The 23,104-nt window shown below is 40.3% G+C and overlaps 1 protein-coding gene and 1 pseudogene across 3 annotated transcripts in view; both read right to left on the bottom strand.

Moving 5' to 3' along the window:
- Positions 1–23,104, bottom strand: part of LOC122804506 (synaptotagmin-like protein 2) — a 3,492,381-nt gene that overhangs the window by 2,390,514 nt on the left and 1,078,763 nt on the right. The window lies entirely within an intron of this gene.
- LOC122804525 lies at positions 20,162–20,594 on the bottom strand (annotated as a pseudogene).

Here is a 23,104-nt window from a genome sequence, read left to right as displayed (position 1 = left end):
CCTGGGATGACATAATCAACAGAGCTTGATGCTTCACCAGAGATGGCCTGCATCTGTCACTTCTGGGATTCCACATACTGGCTAAGGCTCTTGCCACCCCTATATTGCCCTTGTTATGCAATATCCTGATGTCAAAAGTACCACCATAACTGCTACAACCAAACGGAATCTGAGGGTTATGCTACTCAATGTTAGACATTTGAAACTCAAAATGCGCTCACTCAAAACCCTCCTTAAAATGGAGAACATTGATGTCTGTGCAGTAACGTTACCTCAGCACTACCAGGCTAAAATTCATACCACACATTTAGACCCCAAAACCTGGACCAAAGCACTACAGGCGGTGGTGTCTCCATATTTATAAAGGATATGCACACCTCCAGACTAGTAGCCCAACACAACACTTCAGAGATACTCCAGGTACAACTAACATTGGGCAAGGTAGCAATCCAGGTGGTTGCCTGCTATAGGTCTCCCACCATGTCCCAAGACTCCCACTCCACATTCCTAAACATCCTGAAAAATATCAAAGTGCAACCCTACACCCTAATACTGGGGAACTTTAATTACCTCTGCATAAGCTGGGAAAATTACTCAAGTACTAGCTCACTTGCTCAATGACTGCTGGAATTCATAAATTGCAATGCCCTGGACCAACTTTTTCTTACCCGCACTAGGGCTAACAGCATCCTCGATCTGATCATAACCAACATGAGCAACTGCTGCTCTAAACCTGAAATTAACTCCTCCCTGGTCAGGTCTAACCACAAGTTAGTCACCATGGATATTCATATCCCAAACAGAAATACCCACAGGGTCAAAACTGATAAAAACAAAAAAGAACCACGTCCAAAGCACTAGGCAGAGAATTTATTCCAAAATAACTTCACTTACTAAGCGCTTTCACCATTACACATGGCATTATCAGAGTAAGTAAAAATCAACCACATCAAACATTAAATACGCAGCCAATCACATCAACATCCAATAAGAAACAATGAAAATATACATTAATTTGAATAAATAAATATTAAACATTAAACGTGTCCACGCACAGTAACATTTAAAATCATGTTGCCAAAACTTGTATTGTGAGGGATACCTTGTCTCAAAAATAAATATAATTATAAAATATGTATATATATATATATATATATATATATATATATATATATATATATATATATATATATATATATATACATACATATGTAACATCCACATAAACAGGCGCTTTTCCCAGTTAGGAGTCACCGTAGTGGAACTCCGGTCTGCTAATGATTGGCAGTAGATTTTTACGTGCCGAGTTGCCAGCCCTGATGCACAACCTTCAATGAAGGTACGCCCATTCACGCACATCTCCACACAGAAGACGCTCTAGCTGAGAATCAAACAGGACAACGTCTTACTGTAAGGCAACAATGCTACCGCAGCACCACCATACATAGAAAAATAAAAATAAAAAATAAAATACAATACAATATACGCCAGTGTTTACATTATATTCTATTAGCCCTGTCTTTTAAAATGGGTTTTAAAGAAATATATTCATTCAAACCAGTGGGGTTGTAACATCCAAAATTATTTGCCATTTGTATTCTAATAGTTTTACCTTCAACCTTTCATCTCCACCCCTCTCACAGTGTATCACCCTGTTAATAACAAAAATAATAAATGTTTTAAAATCAACACACAGTGTGTGCTATGCATATATATAATGCATTGTGTGTGTCCTTATTTTTTATGGCCCTCAGGTGCTCTGCAAACCTGTCTTTTAACCTATGAACAGTTTTGCCCATGTAGAATGCGTTGCAACTAACACAAGTGGCAATATATACCAACTGTTGTGTATGGCAACTGCACCTACTTGGGCACCTCAAAGTCTTCATATACTTGGACACCAACACATAAGGTCCATCACTGATGAACCTACAAAATTTATAGGTTCCACATTTGTACATCTTGGAACACTTACAAATAGTTCTGTGTCCCTCCAAAATTTCTTTAATGTTTCTTCCCCTAGAATATACTATTTTGGAAACATTCCCCAAATCATGTTTCATAGTTTCGTTAAATCCTGTATCCCATACTTTTTTCACTACATCAACACCACCAATAGTTTGACTATTGTATTTCAATACTAGTGCCTTTTCATCCAAGGTGTTGGTCTTTTGAGGTACATCAGTGTCATTGCCCCTTAAAATAGGTTTATATATACTCCGTCTTTTCTCCAATACTTCATTCCTGATTTTTAACAGCATATTTAGGGGATATCCCCTGTCTAAAAAGAAACCAATAAGGGTATAAACTTCTTTAATACAAGTGTCATCATCACTTAAAAGTCTGGAGAGTCTTACCATCTGATCCTTCACTATTCCTCTTTTTTTTATGTGGGAGGTGGCAACTATTATAATATAACAAAGAATTACTGTGGGATGTCTTCCTAAAAATATTTCTATATAAAGTGTTAGCAGATTTATTCAATTTAATTTCCAAAAAATCTCTCTCTTTTTCGTCCCACTTGCTGGTGAATCTAAAGAAGGTTGTGGTGCCATGTAAATATTCAACAAAGGATGTAGCTTCATCCTCACTGCCCTTCCAAAGTATTAATACATCATCTAAAAAAACGGTTATAAAGAGCAATCTTGTCATTGTATGGTGAATGAAATACAAACTTTTCCTCCCAATACTGAAGGACAAAAATTGACAAATCCAGAGGCACACTTGGCCCCAATTGCCACGCCTGAAATTTGCTGAAAAATTTCCCCTTCAAATGTCACAAAATTGTTCTTTAACACAATTTCCATACATGATGTTATCATATTAATTTTAGCAGCATTTAATTTACCACTATTAACCAAACTATGGGTGAAATACTCAACCCCTACATCTTGTGGAATTACTGTAAATAGATTAATGACATCTATAGTTAAAAAAGACCAATCACTACTGACATTAGAACCTATGGTCCTCTTCAAAAGGAACCTTGACAATTGGATGGGAGAAAGGAAATTCACCCCGGGGATCACGTCAGTCGCCCTGCTAGACAGGGGTCCAGGGAAGTAAATAGTGTGGGAAGAAATAGCCAGGTAATTGTTATGGCTAGGCTTGTATAGGCCCTAGGGCTGATAGCCTAGTACCAACCTATGAACTATGAACCTATCAAGTCTGTGGAGACAGTGCCAAGAATCTTTCAAGATGTGTGGAACCCCAGCCACTACCTTCTGGAACCCTTCGTCCACGAATGCAGCCAAGGGTTCAGTCTTAGAACCCCGAGAAGAAACTATAGCTCTAAAAAGGGGGTCAACTTTGTGAATTTTAGGGATACCAAAGATAACAGGTGTGACTGGGTGTTCTACATTTAAGAAATTACATTCTGTTTCAGTCAATGCCCCCTGATATAGGGCATTGATTAAAAACAAATCAATTTTGCGATAAGCGATGTGTAATTCATTGATAGATAGGGCTAACAGAATATAATGTAAACAGTGGCGTATATTGTATTTTATTTTTTATTTTTCTATGTGCCTGTTTATGTGGATGTTTATATATATATATATATATATATATATATATATATATATATATATATATATATATATATATATATATATATATATATACATATATACACACATTTTATAATTATATTTATTTTTGAGACACGGTACCCCTCACAATACAAGTTTTGACATGGTTTTAAATGTTACTGTGCATGAACACATTTAATGTTTAATATTTATTTATTCAAATTAACGTATATTTTCATTGTTTCTTATTGGATGTTGATGTGATTGACTGTGCATTTAATGTTTGATGTGGTTGATTTTTACTTACTCTGATGATGCCATGTGTAATGGTGAAAGCACTTAGTAAGTGAAGTCATTTTGGAATAAATTCACTGCCTAGTGCTTTGGATGTGGTTCTTTGTTTTTTTTGTACCCTGTGGGTATTTCTATTTGTGCTTTTCATTTGACGTTTTGAACCAGACTTCAGCACGAGTGGTGGTTTGTTGGAAGTTGAATTCAAGCACTTTTGTTTCTTGTGGTTCCTTTTGCATCTATGGAAGCAGCCGTTACTGAATTAACTGCTGCAGTCAGGAGATTGACATCACTCCTAACTGATCGTGATGTTCCACGCACTATCCCAGCGACATTAACTGACACGCAAGCTGAATTGTTCACCTTGCATTTGCCACTCACGTCCAATGGAGGTAACAATGAAATAGCTGTTGGAAATGTCAACAACAAGAAAGTTATTGTTGCGGGAGGTGAAAATCAATGTGCAAGCAACAGTTATGTACCAGGTGAGCGAGGTGAAAACAGACATTCTGATAATAACTATGACACAGACGCGAGAGGTGAAAAACGGTACTGTAATAGTTGCAACATTGGTGGTGACTTTAAACAGTGGTTTCAAGGTCACGTTTTTGATTTTACTGTTTCAAAGGAAAGTAAAGCCATGGAACTTGCTGTTAAACAGCAGTTAGAAGTATTTGGAAAATACAGGGTGTTGCAGTTGGACAATGCATTTTTGGTTAAATCTATTGCTTTACAAGTTCCCAAGGGACTAAGGATTTGGAAACATCCAAATGGTATAGGCCAAGGGACACAAGCCTACAAAGAATTGATAGATCTGTTCAACAAGACAAGTCTACAAATGTTAGATATTATTGTCAAGAATAATGAAAGAAAGATAGTTATTCTTGACAGAGAAATTGCCAAACAATGAAAGTATTGTGGGGGGATTTATTATTTTTTCAAAATGTACAAAACTATCGGGATGTTCTCAGCAACATTGACAAATATGTTGAGAAAAGTATACAAACAAAAATTAAAAAGTTAGCCAGGGATATGGATGATTATAACAACAATCAGGCTTATGGGTTTGCCAAACACAGGCATGGGCAATATGATGAGAGTTGTGCAAACATCAGTGATGATTACGTTAATGGCGATGGTGTGCCAGACAATGGTGCGTCTACATCTGATGCTTTTTTAGACAAATATCTGCCACTAAGAAGATCTGCTCGACTACAGAAAAGGAAGGAGGGGGATACAAAGCAACCAGCAGTATGTTCCGGACCCAAATTACCAGGGACAGTGACGGGTGAACAACTATCGGAACAAGCAATGGCACAACAACAACAACAGAAGGAGATACTAAACAACTTTGACATTGACTTTGACTATGTTTTAGGGGAAATTTCATCCTCAACCACCCATGATGAAGAATTATATTTTAATGATGAGAACTTGTTGTCAGTGTAAAATTTTCACCAAATTCAATTTCAATGTCTACAATTACAGTGCATTTGACATTAAAGAAGTTCATCATGATGTCTTGATTAAAGGCTTTTCATTTGTACCTAATTTTAGAACGAACATAGTGGATGTGTTTACTAGTGTTAAAATATATGTCAGGCAGTTAAATTTGGCCCTTTACTTTAAGGACAACCATAGTGTTGTATGTGATGAAAAAAATGTGGGGCTGTTGAAAAGGAAGAGTGTATTTTTACCCCACAGTAATAAAGATGTGTCCACGTTTGAGAAATTATGCATGATGGGAATCAAGAATGCGGTCATTACTGAATGTGGGGGACAGTTTGTCAAAAACTGGTCCCAACAGGAAAGTGATGCTTTATTTGAGTTAGCAAACAATAAGGACTTGAGAATTATGAAACCTGACACCTGACAAGGGCGGTGGTGTATGTCCCAATTGGATTATATAGCCAAGATGCAGGCAATATTGGGTGACCACACCACCTACCACAGGGTATCTATCAATGAATTGCACATAGCTTATCGCAAAATTTATTTGTTTTTAATCGATGCCCTATATCAGGGGGCATTGACAAACAGAATTTAATTTCTTAAATGTGGAACACCCAGTCACACCTGTTATCTGTGGTATCCCTAAAATTCACAAAGGTACCAGAGACCCCCCCTTTTAGAGCTATAGTTTCTTCTTGGGGTTTTAAGACTGAACCCTTGGCTGCATTCGTGGACAAAGGGCTCCAGAAGGTAGTGGCTGGGGTTCCATACATTTTGAAATATTGTTGGCACTGTTTCCACAGACTTGATAGGGTTTCTAATGTCAGTATTGATTGGTCTTTTTATAGATGTCATTAATCTATTTACAATAATTCCACAAGATGTAGGGGTTGAATATTTCACCCAAATTTGGTTAATAGTGGTAAGTTAAACACTACTAAAATTAATATGATGACATCATTTATAGAAATGGTGTTAAAGAACAATTTTGTGACATTTGAAGGGGAACTTTTTCAGCAAATTTCCGGCGTGGCAATGGGGGCCAAGTGTGCCCCTGGATTTGCCAATTTGGTCCTTCTATATTGGGAGGAAGCATTTGTATTTCATTCACCATACAATGACAATTTTTTTAGATGATATATATTAATACTTTGGAAGGGCAGTGAGGATGAAGCTACAGCCTTTGTTGAATATTTAAATGGCGCCACAACCTTCTTTACATTCACCAGCAGGTGGGATGAAAAAGAGATAGATTTTTGGACATTAAATTGACTAAATCTGCTAACACTTTACATAATAATATTTTTAGGAAGACATCCCACAGTAATTCTTTGTTATATTATAATAGTTGCCACCCCCCACATCAAAAAGGAGAAATAGTGAAGGGTCAGATGGTAAGACTCTCCAGACTTGTAAGCGATGATGACACTTGTATTAAAGAAGTTTATACCCTTATTGGTTTCTTTTTTTACAGGGGATATCCCCTAAAGATGCTGTTAAAAATCAGGAATGAAGTCTTGGAGAAAAGACGGAGTATACATAAACCTATTTTAAGGGGCAATGACACTGATATACCTCAAAAGACCAACACCTTGTATGGAAAGGCACTAGTATTGAAATACAATAGTCAAACTATTGGTGTTGTTGATGTAGTGAAAAAAGTATGGGATACAGTATTTAAGGAAACCATGAAACATGATTTGGGGAATGTTTCCAAAATAGTATATTCTAGGGGAAGAAACATTAAAGAAATTTTGGAGGGGCACAAAACTACTTACAAGTGTTTCAGGATGTACAAATGTGGAACCTATAAATTTTGTAGGTTCATCAGTAATGGACCTTATGTGTTGGTGTCCAATTATATGAAGACTTTGAGGTGCCCAAGTAGGTGCAGTTGCAATACACAACAGTTGGTATATATTGTCACTTGTGTTAGTTGCAACGCATTTTACGTGGGCAAAACTGTTTGTAGGTTAAAAGACAGGAATGCAGAACACCTGAGGGCCATAAAAAATAAGGACACACACAATGCATTATATATGCATAGCACACACTGTGTTGATTTTAAAAAATATATTTTGTTATTGACAGGGTGATACACTGTGTGAGGGGTGGAGATGAAAGGTTGAAGGTAGAACTATTAGAATACAAATGGCAAATAATTTTGGATGCTACAACCCCACCAGGATTGAATGAATATATTTCTTTAAAACCAGTTTTAAAAGACAGGGCTAATAGAATATAATGTAAACAGTGGCGTGTATTGTATTTTATTTTTTATTTTTATTTTTCTATGCGCCTGTTTATGTGGATGTTATTTATATATATATATATATATATATATATATATATATATATATATATATATATATGTATATATATATATATACATATTTTATAATTATATTTATTTTTGAGACAAAGTATCCCTCACAATAAAAGTTTTGGCAACATGGTTTTAAATGTTACTGTGCGTGGACACGTTTAATGTTTAATATTTATTTATTCAAATTAATGTATATTTTCATTGTTTCTTATTGATGTTGAGATGATTGGCTGTGTAATGTTTGATGTGGTTGATTTTTACTTACTCTGATGATGCCATATGTAATGGTGAAAGCGCTTAGTAAGTGAAGTCATTTTAGAATAAATTCTCTGCCTAGTGCTTTGGACGTGGTTCTTTTTTGTTTATATCCCTATCCCCCCCCTCTCCCACTGTAAAGGAAACAACTGTAAAAAACTGTTCCAAAGCAAACTTTGGGCTCCTAAAAATGGAGGTGGCAAACTTCATGACACCCATGCAGTTGGAAAATAGCTGCTTGACTGCTGAAACACACCATTGCACTGTACGAACACATTCACAAGTGCATGGTTAGAGCCATCCCAAACAAAACCAAGACGCTTACCTCCAAAAAAAGGAAGCCAGTCTGGTGGGTCCCCTACCATAAACAAACTCTACAACAGAAGGAAGAAACTGCTGCAGTAAAGGATAAAGTCCCAAGACTGGAAAAAATCCTTTGCTAGCCTTAGCAAAAATTGAGATACCTCATCAAATCCTCTAAAGCTAGCTATGAAAACAAAATAGCCGCAAATACTAAAGACAACTGCAAGATATTCTATAATTATGTCAAGAATCTTCAGGGAAACACTCAGGTCTGCTCTGAGCTACAGCACAATGGCAACACATATACCGAGCCAGTTGACATTGCCAATATATTGGCTGATATGTTCAGTGCAAACTTTACTCCCATTTCACCCCCCCCCCCCCCGAAGGGCCAATCGCAATTCCAGAGGAGTGTCAAGTTCCTAATATTACTGCTGTTCAGGTTAAAACCGCACTGTCTAAAGCCAAGAACACAGCCTCCATGGGATGTGATATCCCTGGATGAGTCCTACATGAGCTACAAAATGAACTGGCACCACACCAGAGTGCCCTGTTCAATCACAGCCTCACTTCAGGCTTTGTCCCCACCGAATGGTGAATGGGGACAATCATCCCACTCCACAAAGGGGGAGTGAATATAGTCCCCGGAAACTACTGCCCCATTAGCCTGCCTAGTCTGATATGCAAGGCTATGGAGTGTATCATTGTGGACCTTATAAATAGGGATATAGAAAGTCTCCAAACTCTGGACCCCACACTGTTCGGATTTGTAAAGGATAGATCATGCTTGCTCAATCTGGCAGACTTGAGTCCATCACCAGAGCTGTGGAAGCGGGCAAGGTGGTACACACAGCCTATCCATATTTTGCCAAGGCCTTTGATACCATTCCCCACTCGGGAATCATTGATAGACTCACTAATAGAGGCATTAACCCCTATGTCACAAGGTGGGTTGCTAACTGGCTCATGGATAGAATTTACAGTGTGAAGGCTGCAGACTACACATCGGACTACCAACCAGTCACGAGTGGTGTCCCACAGGGATCTATCCAGGGTCCCCTTTTGTTCGGCATCTACTTCTCAGAAGTTCGAGCCAACACAAAAAGGACTCTGACTGACCAAGTTTGCAGATGACTGCAAACTGGGAGCAATATAGAATCCCCAACTGACAGACATCCTACAAAGGGACCTCACTGACACCAATGAGTGGTACCAGAACCACGGCCTTAAACTAAATGTCAAAAAATGCATCGTTACTCCCTTTGGGAAAAACTCTGTGTCCATGAACTACCACATCAATGGTGTTCCACTTAACTCAGAAGGCATAAGAAGAGATCTGGGAACACAGGTTGATAGCGACGTCTCCTTTGACAACCACATCACCACTGTGGTTAGAAAATCCTTTTATGTGGCACATCTCATCACAAAGGGTTTCTCATCTAGGAAGAAAGGTAATAATCCCTCTTTATTCGTCCCTCAATAGACCTATTATAGAATACAATGCCCCTTTTGGCATTTACCTCACTAGACACCTGCAACAGCTGGAAAGGCCACAAACATACCTCACCAAGAGGATTCTAGGCCTTAAACACATGCCCTATACTGACAGACTCAAAAAACTCCAGCTATACTCAGTCTCATATTGCCTCCTTAAAAGTGATCTCTGCTTAACTTACAAAGCCATGTCTGACCCAGAGCTACTAGACATGCCACATCCAAAAAAAACAGTCCCGCCATGCCACATGCTCTATGGACCTCAATTTTGTTACCACATTAAATAGAACATACTGGAGGGATAGGTTCCTTACACAGACTGCCTATGCTCTGGATCAGACTCCCCATCCACGTCAAGCAGATCTCCTCTCTGGCCCTCTTCAAAAGAAATCTTGACGAGTGGATGGGAAATTGAAAATTCACCCCGGGGATTACCTCAGCTGCCCTGCTAGATAGGGGCAATGGGAACTAAGTCTGTTGACATGATACTAGGGATTCTTATTGTCTAGGTTTGCATAGGCCCTAGGGCCATTAGCCTAGTACACACCTATAAATCATAAAGCCTGGAACAGTGAAGCATGGGAGTGGTAGAAGTCATGAACCTCAGACCCCAAAGAAACTCCCTGGCCAGAAGAGAGGCTAGGAAAATAATTCATGAGGGACAAAACCTTGGTGGCAGGAATAGGGGCTAGCATTGGAACAGTCTGGATCTTGCAGTCTACAAAAAATGTGATCCGGAGATGGAGTCAGCATTGATTAATAAAGGTTTACAGTGAACCCTTGGCTGTGCAACAGAAGCTGGTTAAAATGAAAATCTCACACCAGCTTGGACTGGAATAGGATAACCAAAATAACAAAGACCAAATCCAGCTGGGATGGGGCCTGAAGCAAGAGGTCATCCAGACAGGGAAATATCAGAGTGCCCTGAAGTCTGCAAACGGCAGCAACTGGAGCTAAGTATTTTGTGAATACCCTTGGGGTTGTTGAAAGTCTAAAGGGCAAATCAGAGAACTGTAAACGAGAGGAAGAAACAGAAATTTATTTATTTGACATTTGTTAACCTGGTTAGTCCAACTAGGGATAAAACCCTTTTTCAGTGGAGACCTGAGGAGAAAAGCTCCAAAAGTAGTTAATGATAAGTTTAAGTGTAACAAATCAACTACAATATACAGAAATCATACATTACTAAAAACTAGAGAGAAAAGGTAACAGAATGGGAAGACACCAAGAATTTATTTGGACTGCAGGTTAGAGATTGCCTATACCCTATTAATCCTTGCTAGGGAAGGCAAAGAGCAGTGGTAGAGTTTTTAGCAGAAATCTGGAACAGAAGCTGCTGTTAAAGGAATAATTAAGTAAAGCATATAAAATATTGCATGATAACTATAAGAATCAGAGGAGGTTAGAAAGGATTGGGAAGAGAGATTGGATAAGCAATTCAAAAAGAAACAATGGGGGGGGGGTATATGTAGGTCTCCCAAACATGCAACAAAGTCGAAGATTTAGGATCTTTGCTTGGAAGTGTTTACATAGGTATTTTTCATACCCCAAGTAGACTCTAAAGAAGTTTTCCTGTGGTAAAAAGCAAATGTTGGAGGTGTGATGGGGAAAAGAAAGAGGTAATTGGGAACATTTTATGGGAGTGTAATACATTGGCAGACTTTACAGATTCCCTGCAGAATACTCTGCACGATATTTATTTTTATTTATTTATTTTACATTTGTTAACCAGGGGTGTCTGACTGAGCCAAAAAGGCCCTTTTTCAGCAGGGGACCGGGGAGAAAAGCTCCACATAGAAAAATTACAGATACATTTAGTTATTTAGACATGATCAGTATGCACACAAATTACAAAAGACATGTTTTTACAGTGGCATGCAGCACATCAACAGTTACAGTGGAGAGAACAAAAAAAAATTAATTTAAAAATAAAGGTAATTAATAGATTTGTGGTTTACAGCTGACATTTGGAACATAGGTAGAATACATAAAAAGTACACAGGTACAGTACATACATTGTAGATTAGCCAGTGTTTGTGAGTAAGATTGAAAACTATTATCACATACTCTAGGTTTAGTATGTGTACCTTATCTGCTTTCACTAGCCTGGGGAGCAATCATGGCACTGCCAACTTTGCTTGAGATGTTGCCTGATGAGGTCTTTAAAGGAGGCTTTGGATGATGTGTTTTGAATGCTAGTAGGGACAGAGTTCCATTTTTTAGCCACTGAACTACTATATAGTGCATCTCCAAAGCTATTGTAGCTGTTGGTGACTTCTAGTAGTAGTTTGCTTGATGATCTAAGAGGCCTTTTGGCTGAGTGATGTTGTACTAGGTTTTTGAGTGCAGGACACTTATTGGGGAGGTATTAGATCGAATGACAGAGGCAGAGCTGATTGTAGGTTAGGAGGTTGGGCAGTTCAAGCCAGTGGAGCTGTCTCAAAGTACAGTGATGAGTTCTATATGAGCAATTTGCAGCAAAGTGGGCAATTCTGTTTTAGCAGGCTTCCATTTTGCTTAGTTTAGTTTTGTTGAGATTAGTCAGAATGGGAGATGCATAGAGTAGGGTGGATAGAAGTTGGGACCGAGCAATGGCTGATCTTGTGTTGTTGGTAAGAAATGGTTCGATAAGGTAGAGTGATCCCAGTTTGGCATGTATTTTTTAATAGTTAATTTGAGAATCTATGACCATCAAATTTTAGGTGGGGAGTCTGTGGTTATTCCCAATAGCTTAGCCTGTGCCACTGGAGCAATTGTAGTAGTATTTGTGGAGTAGATATAGTGAATTGACTATTATCAGTGTTTTTGTTAGAACTGGTTATAATCATAAGCTGAGTTTTCTTTGGATTGAGGATAAGCTGGGCTTTGGTAAAGTACTTTTCAATGTCACAGAATGCTAGTTGAGTTGTTTGCAGGAGGGTGGGAATGTTTTGTGCAGCACAGATTAAGGTAGTGTCATCTGCATACTGAATGATATATGCATGCTGTGTGGAGGTATGGAGGTCATTTGTGAAGATTGTGAATAGTAATGGTCTTAAGATAGAACCATGTGGGACTCCTATAGTTATGGGCAGCTGAAGAAAGAGAGAATTTACCCATTTCACAGCTTGGTACTGGTCAGTTAAGTAGCTTTGGAACCAGTTAAGAGTGGAATTTGATAAGTGATATTGGTTTAGTTTGTTTAGCAGGATTTGGTGTGAGACTGTGTCAAATGCTTTGGACATATCCAAAAGAGTCGACACCTGCAGGCCTTCATTTTTGAGACTGTTTACTGTGTCTGTGAAGCAGAGGAGGGCTGTAGTGGGCAGGTCTGAATCCATGCTGAGTAGGTAACAGGATGTTGCTGTCTAGGAGATATTTTAGCATCTGGGTATGGATGCATTTTTCTAGGATTTTGGAGTAAAGCAATGGGTCTGTAGTTAAGTTCAGTGGAGGTCCCGCTTTTATGTATGGGTGTAACATAGGACATTTTCCAGAGTTTGGGCACATACTTTTCAACAATTGATCTGTTTATGAGAGTGGAGATTGGGATAGCAGTAGCATCGGCTGCGAGTTTCAAGAAATAGCTGGGGAGTAGGTCGGCTGCTGTTGATGAGGTTTTTAGTTTGAGGAGCATGCTTTTGATTGAAGTGGTGGAAACTGTTTTGAGGGTAAAGCTTGTATTAGTGTTATTTGTGTTGGGGGGGGGTGATAGTGAGGAAGGAACTGTCCTGTGATACTAAGGATAGAATGGAGTTCACAAAGTGGGAGTTGAATTGTGTTTCGATGGGAACTTTAGTGTCAGGGGTGGTTGGTTTGCGGGTAGCCTTTTGGGTGGGTTTTAGTAGCTGGTTTACATTTTTCCAAAATTTTTGGGGGTTGTGTTATTTAGTTTGTAATGTTGTGTAGTAGGATTTTTTTGTCCAGCCTAATGCATTTTTTTGCATGGTTGCACAGTTCTTGGTACTGTTTTTTTTTTTGATAGTAGCCAAAGCAGTGTCTCTGGACTTGAGATTTGTTTGGTTTCTTTAACTTGAGCCAGGGTTTGTAGAGGGTTCTAACTTTTTTTGCGCAATTGGGTGCACAGTGTCTAGTGTTGTAGAAATGTTTTGTTGAAATATGCTACAGAACTGGTCAAGTGGGAGGGTTTTTAGGGGGGTCCAGTCACAGAGTAAAGTATTGAGGACCTCAGGAGAGAATTTTGTTGTGTTTCTAGTGGATATATAGTTAGTTGTTTTGCATATGCTTATTCTACTACGTATAAAGTATATTATGTTGTGGTCAATTAAGGTATCTGGGAGACTTGCCTGTGTGGGTACAATGTGGGGTTGTTAGTTAGGACCCAGTCAAGGATAGATTCCCTTTTAGATTTTTTATCACATCTAGTTGGTATTTGTACTAGCTACTGGTAGCCACGGAGATTTATTAGATTACTTGGTGGTTCTGATATGCAGGTGAACCAATCTAGGTTGAAATCCCCCAGAATAAGGGTTTCTTGTGAGTATGTGGAAGAACACCAGGATAAGAAGTCTTCAAGGCTAGCAGGTGTATTACCAGGTGGAATATAGATCATAATTGTGGTGATGACCTTTTTTTAGGGTGAAGTTGAAGTTGTGAGATTAGCATGTCCCAATTATTGGGGGAGGGGGAGGAGTTTGGTAATTGATGTACAGTTAAGTTGGACTTATACAGTAAGGCAGTTCCATCCCCTTTATGAAGTGGTCTGTCTTGTCTAATGATATTGTAGCCGGTAGGGAGAACTTCTGAGTTAGCTATGTTTTTATTTAGCCAGGTTTCTGTTAAAACTACCATGTCTGGGGAGTAGTGTGCTACTGTGGCCTGGAGTTCATGTATTTTATTTTTGATGCTTCTAATATTAATATTTAGCATTAAAAGATGGCTGGTTTTGCTGCTGCTGTTGATTTGCCCAGGGATGAAGATAGTGGGGGTGTTATGTTCTAACATTTGTGTAGGAGCAGTTTGTGTTGGACAGGATGGATTTGGGCCTGGGTTGGGGTGGATATCCCCCCACTGATGGTGAGCCTGGTGTTATAATGGTGATACAGATGTTGGAGTTTGGTGAGGAGTGTGAGAAAGTATTGTGTTTTTTTGTAGTAGAAATGAGAGCATATGTGTTTACTTCTGAATTGGTCTTTGTAGTTCTTGAACAATTGTGGGCATATATTATTATGATGTGTGGTGTCTATATGAGAGTGCATAATGTAGTGTTGTGCTATTAAGTTTAGGGATGTTGCTAGAATGATAACTTGTGGTGTTATAAAGAATTATGAGAAGACAGACTAGACTTAGTTGTGTGATAGTCATGGTTATAAAGTTAAAGTTGGTACTAGGTGGGGGTCTGAATAGGAATTATCGTTGCGATCCCTGTGAATAAATTAACCATCAAGCAGCCCTCTCAGTGCTTTCTGCCTTAGTTTGTATCACTTGGAGGCCCACCTGTTTATTTGCATCTCTATACATTCCCCTTCATTGCTAATGTATCTCCCTACTTTAATCTGTGCACAAACTGGTTACTTATCAGCAAGTTAATGTAAATACACATTCCCAATCTTAATAAAGTTTGTTGTCTCTTCTCTCCTTCACTTTACAGGTAGATTGAATTATTACTTACCCCCTCTGAGGCCTTCACTGATTTCCACTGATTGCCTCTCTGGTTTCTTTGCATTTCACCCTTGTGCTATCTCCCTCCCCCAATACTAAGTCTATATTAGAAACCTGCTGAGCATGGAACCATCTCTAAATTTCTAGTCTCCCACCAGGACACAAGTGCTCTTCAGCAATTGCATTCTGCTTGCTGGCAGACCTCAGGAATTTGTTTAAAGTGTTCAGATTTGTAAAGTTATACTTATATTTTACTCTTGTCTTGGTGGGCTTTGCCCCACTCCATTCACCCTCACTAACGCTCGGGCACTCTCCACTCCCCTGCCCTTTATTCCCTCCCACCCCCACTACCTCTGCATTTATAATAATCACAGCCACACCCAAAGCTCACCCTCACATCACCTCCACCGATCACAACTCTTCAAGTCATATCACATTATACCACACCATCTTACTTCACACAAAATACTCCAATCGCTCTCATTCCCACTAGGCATTTTTTACATCACCCACACTCCTTACCCGTCCACATACAGTGCAACCCTATAATTCCTATTCAGACCCCCACCTAGTACCAACTTTAACTTTATAACCATGACTATCACACAACTAAGTCTAGTCTGTCTTCTCATAATTCTTTATAACACCACAAGTTATCATTCTAGCAACATCTCTAAACTTAGTAGCACAACACTACATTATGCACTCTCATATAGACACCACACATTATAATAATATCTGCCCACAATTGTTCAAGAACTACATAGACCAATTCAGAAGTAAACACATATGCTCTCATTTCTACTCCAAAAAAACACAATACTTTCTCACACTCCTCACCAAACTCCAACATCTGTATCACCATTATAACACCAGGCTCACCATAAGTGGGGATATCTACCCCAACCCAGGCCCAAATCCATCCTTTGCTAGGGATGGCTTGCACCTGTCACCCCTGGGCTTTCGGATATTGGCAAAGGCTCTTGCCACCCCCATAGTGCCTTTTTTAGGCAAGGCTCAAAAGACAAACCCACCTCCATAGGTATCACAAGGGATAAGAAACTAAGAGTAATGCTACTCAATGCCAGAAGTCTAAACCTCAAGATGCATGCACTTGAAACTCTCCTTAGCATGGAGAACATCGATATCTGTGCAGTAACAGAAACCTGGTTCAAGGCTCCCAAGAGCACCCCAGCACTACCAGGTTATACCTCATACCATGCTTTTCGGCCCCAAAACTTGGACCGAACCACAAAAGGAGGGGGAGCATCAATATTCATCAAAGATATCCACACCTTCAGGTTGGTGGCACAGCACGAAGCATCAGAGACTATCCATGTGCAACTAACAGTGTAAAACTGCCTTCCAGTTTATAGCCTGCTACAGACCACCCTCCCAAACCCAGGAACCCCACTCAGCCTTCCTGAGAACACTGGAAAATATGAAGGTCTCTCCAAACACCATTATATTGGAAGACTTCAACTACCCAAACATAGACTGGGAACATTACTCTAGCTCCAACACCCTAGCCCAAAGGTTCCTAGAATTTATAAACTCAAATGCTATGGAACAACTTGTTACCACTCCTACAAGAGGGGAAAACATACTGGACCTGATCATCACCAACATGGGGGCTCTATGCTCCAGACCTGAAGTGTATCCCTCACTGGTAAAATGAGACCATAAACTAATCTCACTGAATATTCACATCCCGACACCACCCCCTGCCCAGAAAACCACAGTGAAAAACTTCTCTAAAGCAAATTTCACACTCCTCAAAACCAAGGTGGAATCCTTCAAAGCCCCCAGGCCTGTAGAAAATACGGCCCAGACCACAGAATCCTTTATAAACGCATTCTATGAACACCTTCAGGAATGCATGGATCATGCAATCCCAAATAAAACCAAGACCCAATCCTCCAAAGGCAGGCGTCCTGTCTGGTGAACCCCAGCCATAAACAAACTATACAATAGGAGGAAGCTACTACATGATAGAGCAAAATCCCAAAAAGGGAAGGCATCTCTGATCAGTATTAACAAAAAACTATGGGCACTCAAAATAGTCTAAGGCCAGCTTCGAGAGAAAAATTGCACAGGACACTAAGGATAATCACAAAGCTTTCTTTAGTTATGTTAGGAACCTGGGTGGGAATTCCCAGATATGCTCAGAATTAGTCCAAAATGATAAAAAATACAGCGAACCCACAGACATTGCCAACATCCTAGCTGACAGGTGCAGCGCAAACTTCTCCTCCCCCCACCAAAAGGGCAAATATCTATCCCAGCAGAGTGCTGCCCCTCTGACATCTCAGATGCTCAGGTAAGAGCCGCCCTCTCCAGAGCAAAAAACACAGCAACAATGGGACCAGACGGTGTCCTGAGCTGCATCCTACATGAACTCCAAGAAGAGCTAATCCCAAATATAAAACTACTGTTCAATCTCAGCCTTACTACAGGATATGTACCCAAAGAGTGGCGTACAGCAACAGTGGTCCGTCTCCACAAAGGTGGTGCCTCAACAGATCCTGGAAACTATTGCCCCATAAGCCTGACTAGCTTGGTCTGCAAAGCTATGGAAAGGATCATCACGGACCTCATAAATATATTGGGGACCTACAGACACTGGATCCTACCCAGTTCGGCTTTGTTAAGGGCAGATCCTGCCTCTTAAACCTGGTCAATTTCTTTGAAACAGTCACCAAGGCCATTGATGAGGGGAAGGTGGTCCACAGAGCCTACCTGGCCCTCGCAAAAGCCTTCGATACAATACTCCACTCGGGCATTATAGATAAGCTCACCAGCTTAAATATAAACCCCTATGTCACTAGATGGGTTGCAAACTGGCTCAAGGACAGAACCCACATGATTAGAATTGCTGGAGCCATGTCAGACTCCAAACCAGTTACAAGTGGCGTCCCACAAGGCTCAGTCCTGGGACCTCTCATTCGGTATATATTTCTTGGAGGTACAGGAAGGACTTTGGCTGACCAAGTTCGCAGATGACTGCAAACTAGGCGCCATAATAGACTCCCCAGCCGACACAAGCATCCTATAAAAGGGCCTCATAGAAACAGACAACTGGTGCCAGAGCCATGGCCTCAAGCTAAACGCCAAAAAGTGTATAGTCATCCCCTTTGGCAAAAACAAAGTGCCCACAAATTACCATATAGGTGGTAATCCATTAAGTATGGAAGAAGTAATTAGGGACCTGGGGAACCAAGTTGATAGCAATCTCTCATTTGAAAACCATGTGGCCAAAGTGGTTAGAAAAACATTTTATATAGCCCACCTAATCATGAAGAGATACACATCTAGATCAGTGGAGGTCATCATGCCTCTTTACTCATCCCTCATCAGGCCCATAATTGAGTACAATGCCCCTTTTGGGATGTACATTACCAGACTCCTGCAGCAACTGGAAAGACCCCAAATGTACCTCACCAAGAGGATCAAAGGGCTCAAACAGATGCCATATGCTGCCCGGTTAAAGAAACTCCAGCTCTACTTAGTGGCATACCTCCTGCTCAGAGGCGATCTGTGCCTGACGTATAAAGCCATGTCCAACCTGGAATTAATGGACATGCTGCACCTCAGAAAATCCAAATCCCATCGAGCTACGTGCTTGAGAGACTTGAACCTCAGCACTGAAATAAATAGGACATGCTGGAGGACAGATTCATAACCCAGAGGCTCCCTTCACTCTGGAATAAAATCCCAGTCCAGGTTAGGCAGCGTCCATCATTGACTCTCTTCAAGAGAAATCTTTATGAGTGGATGGGAGATCGTAGGTTTACCCCGGGTATTACTTCTGTGTTACTGTTAGACAGACACACAGTATACTAACCTTGAAAAAGGGCATAGCAAAATTAATTTAAAATGGGTGGCGAAAGCCTAACACACTCTGGCTAGGCTTATAAATGCTTTAGGGCAGATAGCCTAGTATGAACTTATGAACCTATAATTATGGTGGCTGCCAAAAAAGAAATTACTGGAAAATGGAAATCTAAGTCTAAACCAACTGTATTAGTATTGAATATAACAACATAGATAAAACAACTGGAACTGGGATATTTAGAGAAGTGCAGGAGCAGATGACATAAGAATTGTGGGAAGAATATATACAGGGAAGGAATGAGGTTTAAAAGACAGGTTTTGAATGAGCTATGTAATGTTTGATTGAATGATTGGGTAGAATAAATCATGCATAATGCTTGCAACTAAGACTGCCAATATGGTTTGTTTTCATTTATATAAATGTATGATTATTAAAGTTACCACTTATGACATGAGTAAGACATTTAAAAAAACACTGAAGTAGTGGTTACAAAAGTGCAAAAACAATAATCTTTACAAAAAAGTATCCACATTATCACACATTATACATTTTAAGGTTGTGAGCTGGTGTTCCTATGGTACAGGGTTCGATTCTCTCTGCCCTTGTTTGCCTATTGTTTAGCCTTGAGCAAGCCACAACCAGGTATTGTTCCCAGGTCACCTCCGTAAAGGGAATGGCCAACTGATTAACAAAAGGGCATTTCCGATGACCACTACAGTAATGTTAAAGGTAGCAGAAAATGGTTTCGGTCAGGTAAAGCCGAGCAACATACCACTGCAATCCCCTACTACTTAACTACCACTTTGCTAGTAAATGTCCCTTCACAACTAATTTGAATTTTGATTTCTCCAATGAGATATGAAAGCAAAATAAACAAGACCTTCTGAATGTATTTTATTAATTTATTTACATTTTGCCCTAGGCGTGAGTGCATGCATGTGTGTGCCTTATGTGGGAGGTTGGGCACTGGGCTGGCAACTTGACACCGTAAAACTCCACTGCCAATCATGAGCAGACAGAAGATCCGCTGTGGTGACCCCTAACTGGTCAAAGCCAAAAGAAGATTTACATTTTTCATTTATCTTCAGGTTTATTGAAGCAGTATGCTGGACAGCATTTCCCATAGTAATGTCGGTCAAAGTGGCTAGCCATGAAGACTCCAGCTCCACACGGTTTTGAGGGGCACTCACAGCATAGGCGGTGGATCTTTCCATTTTCATCAACCTCGTAGTATGCTTGTTTTTCTTGAGGTTGTGTATGACTGCTTCTTTTGCTTCTTCACACCACCACGGAGTCTAAGCACCAGATGAAGTATGGACTCCTGAATGTTGTAATCTGACAAAGTACGACCATCTTCCAGCTGTTTACCAGTAAAAATCAGTCACCGTTGGTCAGGAGGAATGCCTTCCTTATCTTGAATCTTCGCCTTGACATTTTCGATAGTATCTGAAGGCTCAACCTCAAAGGTTACAGTCTTCCCCATTAGAGTGTTCACAAAAATCTGCATCCTGGCCTAAACCCACCACTTAATCATAAATGGCGGACCATGAAAATATAAAAAATTCCTTAATAGAGGGTGGACAGGAATATGAAGGTAGGCATGCTTTAGATCCAGGGATACAAAAAACACCTGGGGAAGCAACAAAACAGAGTCTGAAAGCAAAACATTTAGAAGGACGGCACAATGAGAAAAAAATGTTCATTAAGAAAGGTCCATGACAGGTCTCCAAGACCCCTCTTTCCTAGGGACCAGAAACATCCAGGAATAAAACCTTAAACCCCTCTCAGTCTGTTGAACCAGCTGTATGGTACCCTGGTCTAACCAACCTTACAATAGTCTTGAACATGAGGAAGCTGCTCTGCAGGAAGTTGAATACCAAAGGAGGACAGAAGGGTTTTCATAGGCCATAAATTAACCCTGCCAGAGAGTCAGATGGCAACAAACTTGTCAGGATAGGACTTTTTTGGGGGCTAGGAATCTGAGAAGACTTATAAAAAAAACATGCCTAGCAGAGGTCTTACTTTTGGAAGACTACCTAGGCAATCAATGCAAAAATGCAATCTTACTGGGATAATTCCTCTGAAATTTGGAAATGGATGAGAAAAAGATGTGCTTTAAATCCTTTATGACCTTATCCTGATCCTGCAAGGTCTTAAAAAGCTCCATCACTACAGTGTCAAACAAATTTTGGATATCCAGAGGAGGATCCAGAACGTTTGCTTTGATATCATTTAGCAAGGTTTGAAGACAAAGCCAGAAGCAGAGTCTCATACCACAGCCAGTGGCAGCAGCTCTAGAGAAGGCACCAGCTGCCTCAGCTACATTTTACAGAGTGACTGGCACTTTGAAAAGTGGAACCTATGAAAGAGAGAGGTGAGGCCTTACCCTCAGAGACAGGCATATCATAAATAATCTTCCCAATCTAGGAAAGAAGAGACAAAATGTACCTTGTCATATGGGTCAGGTAATTGATAAGCCCTGAAGGCTAAAGTAGCATACGTGTATACTTTACTACTGAACCTCACCATAGCTCTGTTGTCCTTATCTGAGGGACAGAGGTTGGAAGAGGCAACAGCCTAGGCAGCTTACAAGCAAAGAAATTTCTGCTGGATAAGATGAAGGACACTTGTATAAGAACTTGCAGGGATCCAGCAACTTAGAACTTGTCAGGTTTCTTGGGAGCTGGAGGTTGGGAATCTGGTGCCAGGGAAGCAGCAGAGAAAGTATCCTATAAAGCAGCCAACACAGGAGGGACACAATGAAAGATTTAGGAGAGTCCATTTACAACTCATGATACCATTTCTGGATGCCTAATACCTGGGAGCAATCCCATTTGAAATGTTCCATCATATGCAGGACCTTGTCTCCAAAGGAGAATCAGGACTGACAGATTCCTCCTCCTCCTCAGAACCATAGTCTGAAGGAGAAGGCATTTGAAAGGAGTAGGTTAAGGTATCAGCACAACAGTCAGAATACCTGCCCGAGGACTCGGGGTCCCTTGCCCTTTTTGGCTACGGGACCAAGGGGGTGCAGGAACTTAAACCCCTCAAGCAGACTTTAAAGCCATGAAGGTATTGAACAAGCTTTGAGTGAAGTCCTGACATTCTCTCTGTGGTTCCCTGCTAGCTGACACCACACATTTAGCCTTCTCTTATTTTTTTAGGGGAAGTCCACTCTAACAAAATGGGATGGTTCTGACTCCTGCCTGGATTTCCACCAAAACATCTGCAGTGGATATTTGCAAGGCCTCCAAGGATGTATGAGAAGCAGGCTCCTTGCTGGCCTCAAAGGAGGTTGTGGTGGAAGAAACCAATGGTCATTCTGGAATGTCCTCCAGGTTCTCACTTACCTCAAGACAGACATCCAAGTGCAGACAGAGGCCTCGACTTCTTGGCCTTCTACTTTAGTGGCAGCTGCACTTCAGGGTGAGCAGATTCTGCCATGGTACTTTAGGCCAAAAGCTTGAGAGGTTGGTTCAAAGATGAATGGAAGGGAAGAAATACAGCTACATAAAGACTTTGGTAGAAAAGTCTGACAGATTGAACATGGAGCGTGGTCGTGAGATACACTGAAGCAAGATAGGTATTTATTGTGGTGGTCATTATGGGGAATCTGCCTCCCACACTGATGACATGTAACCCTTTCATGGATAACATGTAACCCACTGAAAAATAGAATAAAAAGAAAAAGGATCCTCAATGGATTACTTATTTTGAAGATGAAAAGTGAAGGGTGTTCAGACCGAAGAAAGATAATGGCGTTCGGACTGGTGCAATGAGGTTCTGGGTTGGGAGCACTTGTACGTCACCTTTATGCCCTATACGTGTGGGAGGAGCATACATTTGATGTACAATGGTCCTAGGTAAATAATGCTTTTGTATACTGGCCGGACACTGGGCCATTCTTGGCAGGAGATCCCAGAGGATCTGGCCTGTTCAGCATTGCTCAACACTGCAGCCATATTTTGGTGTAACCATGGAAGCACGTGCACATCACTAGGTCAAAATTCTAGGCAC

The sequence above is a fragment of the Protopterus annectens genome, chromosome 1.part1 (assembly GCF_019279795.1).
Source record: "Protopterus annectens isolate FY-2018-M chromosome 1.part1, PAN1.0, whole genome shotgun sequence".
In the NCBI taxonomy this organism is placed as follows: Eukaryota; Metazoa; Chordata; order Ceratodontiformes; family Protopteridae; genus Protopterus; species Protopterus annectens.
The sequence above is the reverse complement of the archived record's forward strand: the minus strand, read 5'-3'. Positions and strand labels throughout refer to the sequence as shown.